The sequence below is a fragment of the Cololabis saira genome, chromosome 3 (assembly GCF_033807715.1).
Source record: "Cololabis saira isolate AMF1-May2022 chromosome 3, fColSai1.1, whole genome shotgun sequence".
In the NCBI taxonomy this organism is placed as follows: Eukaryota; Metazoa; Chordata; class Actinopteri; order Beloniformes; family Belonidae; genus Cololabis; species Cololabis saira.
In genome coordinates this window covers 50788377-50794139 of record NC_084589.1, presented here as the reverse complement: position 1 = coordinate 50794139, position 5763 = coordinate 50788377, and the positions used below count along the sequence as shown (strand labels likewise).

The following is a 5763-nucleotide window of genomic DNA, read 5'->3' as shown; positions in this document are numbered from 1 at the left end:
AGGCCTGGCGATAAATTTGATATTTCATGGTTTGTATTAATGGGCGTGGCAAAATGGCTCAACAGCGCCCCCCGGAAAACTTTGTGCCTCAAGCCCCATAATACGGTTTGCCGTACATGCACAAAAATCGGTACACACCTGTATCATGTCGCAACTTAAAGAAAAGTCTCTTGGCGCCATGGCCGAAACCGAACAGGAAGTCAGCCATTTTGAAATAATTGTGTAAATTTGGCGCAATTTATGCCATTCCTTCGGCAATTAATACGGGCCGAACCGTAACGTGCACCCAGGTGTGTTATACATCAAAATGTGCGTCTCCATCTTGCGACTATGCGCATTACTTTTCTCTTTCAAAAGTGTTACCGTGACGACGCTAGATGCCAAAAAGCGCGCCTCCCCTTCATCTGATTGGTCCATATTTGATAGTTCTCCAAAAGTCACCAAATTTTGCATGCAAGCCAGGCCTGGCGATAAATTTGATATTTCATGGTTTGCATTAATGGGCGTGGCCTAACGGCTCAACAGCGCCCCCTAGAATACTTTTCTCTGCCATAACTTTGGAAAGGTTTGACATAAAGAGTCGTGGGTGGCGTCATTGGACGCTGTATTGAGTCCTTGACCTTCTTTGGCCTGAATTAGCCCCGCTCTTCTTCTGATTGGTTGTCCCTTTTTTCTGCTATAACTTTTGAATGGTTTAACATAGGAAGTTGTGGGTGGTGTCATTTCTGATATGCTTATGGGGGCGGTGGCCGTGAGTGCGAGGGCCCGTTCATCGCTGCTTGCAGCTTTAATTTTAGTTGTTTTTGCAAGTTCCTTGTTAAGATGAGCGGTTTTAATGGATAATTATCCTCATTATCATATTCAAATATATCTACATGAGACGCACAGTTTTGAACATTGAATTTCAAAAATTCAATTTCAATTTCAATTTCAAAAAAGGATTTTACCCAAAAATTCCACTCACGGATTCACATTGAAATCCACGCACGTTTTGTTCATGAGGCCCCTGGTGTCTGTGTCCAGATGTTGCGCGTCCAGGTGTCTGTATCCAGGAGTCCAGGTGTCCAGATGTTGCGTGTTCAGGTGTCTATTCCCAGGTGTCCAGGTGTCTCTGTCTTTTTCCAGGTGTCCAGGTGTCCAGTTGTCTGTGTCCAGGTATCTGTGTCCAGGTGTCACGTGACGTGACTCACCTGTACTTCCAGGTGTTCCTCAGTTCTCTCTGCTGTTGCCATGACAACGGCAGGTCCTGTAAACACAACAGGAGGGAAGTTGGAGACGTTTGTTCTTTGTTTTTAACGACTTCATATCAGACGGTGAAGTTACCTCCAGATGACGACGGATGCAACCGCGACGACGATCAAGGTGATCAGACCGAACACAAGCAGGCGGACAATCAGCACCAGGTGACTTCCTGCAGGAGAGATCACACACCTGTGAGAATCTTCATAGACGATGAATCAATGAAACTCAGCACCTGAGGTTTGATGGAACGTAGCAGAGCTCAGATATCGATCAGTTAACCCAGTATTGATTTAGATGCAGACGACCCACAGGAGGGTTCAGGAGAGGACAGGACACGAGAGGAGAAGTTCAGGACCGTGTCCATCCTCCACTTGCAGGCTGAACGGATCTGTCCCTCAATCTCTCTCTTTAACCTCTTCTTGTCTAAACTTACCACTCCTGTAAAATACGCCTAAAACGCCTATCCAAGGTATACACAAAGTAAATTAAAAGCTGTTCTTGAACCTTTTGAAGTACACGGATGGTTTTGGTCTCTTGTGAAAGGTTACACTCTGACGTTTTTCGCACAACTGTCAGAATCACTGTAAGTGCTACTGGCATTGAGTAATCTAAGTCTGAACACACTGAAATAGAAGGGTTATATTTCCGCCGGAAATAATCAGATGTCTGCAGATGAGTGTAGCTGTAACTTATTAGCTGGAAAACACAATGGCACCACAGCATGAAGCCTTATCTAGTGCAAGTTCAAATTTGATAATACCACAAAAAATGAGTATTTTAAACATGTTTTTTGTGTCTAGACCTTTTCAAAAATAGCCATTTGGAGACGCCAAAAGGACACTAGGATAACCATGGGCATAACTCTTGAACCTTTCAACGTACAGTCATAATTCTGGCCTCTAATGAAAGCTGACACTTAGAGGTATCCTATCCCATATTCACTATAAATATTGCAGAAAAAAGTTACTGAATACTTTGCATATAAAAGAGTCAAAACACGGACGCACGTTTCATTCGCTGCAAGTAAATTCACTTTACTTTAAATTCACTTTATTTCATTAGTGCCACGGCTGTGCCACAAGGCACTCCTCCTCCATAGCTATGCCATAGCAATGGAGGAGGAGTGCCTCTGGCGCAGCCAGTGGTATGACTTTTATTAGCGATTGGTGCGCACGTTTTTGCGGAACGTGCGAAAACGTGCGCTTTTCCGGCCATCTGGAACGCATTGGGAGAACTTTGGGGCCTCCCACTCGCACACCGTTACTCGAAAAATTCTGAACCGATTTAGAAAGTTGTAGGCCCTGAATTTAACTACAGTCCTGTGAATCTTTAGAGCGATCGCACAAATAGTTTTCGCACCAAGTGAAAAAACATTTCCAAATTTCCAAACTAATGGGAAGATTTTCCCATGTATGTGTGTAGCGCGGAATGTAACACTGTGGATGGGAGGAGGTAAAAAAAAGCCAAATTTAAAATTTTTTCGGAGTCACCTAGCTTTGTCATACCTGCACGTAGAAATATCATTAAAACTTCAAAACGGAGGAAAACTTCTCTTCTCCCCAAAACACCAAACCGTTTTTTCCTAAGATGTACACTTTTCAAAATATGAGCACACAAGCGAGGACTGGAAATCACTTTTTCGTCAAATCTAGAGTGTGGAATTCAGTTGGTAGAGTGTGAGAAACAGCAAAAAATAACCCAAATTTTTACTTGTAACTCGAGCTCACGGCCAAACCGTAAAAAGGAGACAAATAATTTTTGGTCAGAATGTAAACATAGGTGTTAGCATTCATAAAATGTGACTTTGACAGGCGGGGTATGCACAAAATGTAAAAGGGAGTGGGGAGCTAGAGAGGCGCCAATACCTGACTCGGTCCCCATTTACTGTAATGTAATCAAAAGTTTTCTTCAAAATAATCTCACTTTGTCTTCGCACTGAGCTTACTCACTCATTTTAAGGAATATCTGAATAAAATTAAGATTGTCAGAATCTGCCGGCTTCCGTGTCTCTCACAATGTTTCCGTTTTCCTGCTACGAGCTACGGTTTGATCACAAATCGGAGTGATTTGAGACCTTGTCAGAAGCCAAAATCAAGGTTAACCGGAAGGTTCTGTGTGCTGAGTCACCCCCCCCCCCCTCTCTATAGTACTGAACCTTTTTTCATTTTTTCTCTTTAGTAATGAACACACACACACACACACACACACACACACACACACACACACACACACACACACACACACACACACACACACACACACACACACACACACACACACACACACACACACACACACACAGAGAGTAAATAATCCCCAGTAAATGCTATAACATTTGAATGGTTTGACATAGAGAGTCGTCAGTGGTGTCGTTGGACTCGGTATTGAGTCCTTGACCTTCATTGGTGCAAATTAGCCCCGCCCCTTCTTCTGATTGGTCGATATGTGATAGTCCAATAACTTTTGAATGGTTTGACATAGAGAGTCGTGGGTGGTGTCATCGGACTCGGTATTAAGTCCTTCACCTTAATTGGTGCAAATTAGCCCCACCCTCTCTTCTGTTTGGTCGATATGTGATAGTTCCTATTTTCTGCAATAACTTTGGAATGGTTTGATATAGGAAATGTCATCAAAATCGCAATCATCCGGCATTAGTCCCGTGGAACTTCAAAATTTCCAGGGAACTTTGTGTCTAGTTGGTTATACAATGTGCCAGTCATCAGCACAATGGTTCCAATTGGCTCATTTCTTTCATGACAAAAGGGGGTATGGGCTTTGTTTCCATACAGGCGCTCATTAGCTATTGTAGGCTGTAGAGGGGAGAGGGAAGCTCCGATAGGGTCAAATGAGGTGTCAATCAAAGGGACACCGTACAGACTCCATTTTGAGACCAATATATCTGTTGTGAAGACGTGTAAAGCGGAGTTACAGCGAATAATAGTTGAAAATGTGGGACATTGAGCGACTAATTTCAAATGATGCAGCGGCTGTTTGTGGATATTTACTGGTATAATAATTTATTTTGGCCTAAATACTTTACTGCATTGAATCGACTGGACCTTTTTGAATGTAACCAGACCATTTATGTGGGAATATTTTTGATCGGACGAGTACTATTAGGCTTCATTGGTGAGGTGCGTCAGTTGCGTTAATGTTTGTTTGTGGTGTTGATTTGTACCAACTGCTACGATTATATCCTGAATTGGTTTGCATCGGTGGAATTACAAGAATCTTAGCTTTCCAAAGATACGTCACATGAGTACCTAACGTAACATAGTCAGAGTGGCAGGTTAAAAAAATAATAATAATAATTAAAGTTGCGCTACTCGCGTTAGGGTTTACTGGTGAGACCAGGCGGTTCTGCTTCGCTCATATTTCCCTGATGGTTTAATCTTTGAGTTTTTAAAGGGAAACCAGTTGATCCTGTTCCGGTTCTGCTGAGAATGTCCACATTTATTTATCTTTTATCTCTTTATACAAAAGAGTTGTGAAATATTTTAATTGGTCTACTTTCTCTCGCTCTGCTGTTTTCTCTTCAGCAGCCGTGTTGCACTGCCGTGTTTTTTATTGCACCGATATGTTCAGTTCCAGCGAACTGAAATAGGAAGATCACTTCCTTTTACTCTCCGTTGCCATGGCGATCCCCGGTATCAGAGCTCAGCTGATAATGGCCTTTTAAGTCGCAGTAACTGAGAGTCGACTGAACCAACTCTGAACTCCCTTTCTGAAACCAAGAACCCAGAGTTTCTGAACTCTGAGTTTGTTGAACATCGTTGTGAAACGAACCCCTGGATGTTTCCAGCGGCTCCCCGTGACCTTACAAGTAAAGATAATGAAGTGGAGACGCACATCTGTCTGATTCTGCCATCAGATCACAAATGATCTGATGATGTTTTGGCGTTAGTGGGACGTATGCAGCTTCCTGGAAACCAAATGAATAAGGAGAAGTTCAGACTAACCACCATCAGCACCGTCTCCGTCTCCATCTCCGTCTCCGCCTCCGTCCTCCACCTGCAGCCTGAACAGATCAGACTGTGTCTTCGTGTTGTTCTTCAGAGCGCAGGTGTAGTTCCCAGAATCCCCTGCGGTCAGAGGGCCGAGCTGGAGGGCGTGTCCAGACTCTGGGAGGGCGTGGCCATCTCTGAACCAGGTGACCTCCAGGTCTTGGAAGGTGCAGACTGAGGTGCACTGCAGAGAGACTGATTGACCATGTCTGGACTCGTTACTGGAGGCTTTTATTCTCGGTTTAATCCAAGCTGAAATACAAAAGTGAATTAGTTTTCATCAAATTGATGATCAATATTTGTATTGAGGATGTTGTTCTTACCAACAACTGTAACAGTCACTCCGACAAAATTATTGAAATGTCCTACAGGATGATCAGCTTCCATCCTGAACCGAAACGTTGAGTCGTCTTGTGACCCGCCTGGTCCTGTACCGTCTTTCCTCTGAACGTCTCTGATCTGTAAAGTACAGTTTCCCTTCAGGTCTCCCAGGTATCGGTAACGAGGGTCATTGTTT

General features: G+C 43.5%; 1 long non-coding RNA gene across 1 annotated transcript; it reads right to left on the bottom strand.

Moving 5' to 3' along the window:
- Window positions 1–900: 900 nt before the first annotated feature.
- On the bottom strand, window positions 901–5491 carry LOC133440481 (uncharacterized). The gene is made up of 3 exons (XR_009782347.1): window positions 5202–5491; window positions 1324–1411; window positions 901–1246 (listed from the first exon to the last, which is right to left on the bottom strand). It is a non-coding gene; the product is annotated as an uncharacterized LOC133440481 (long non-coding RNA).
- Between the last annotated feature and the right edge of the window lie 272 nt (window positions 5492–5763).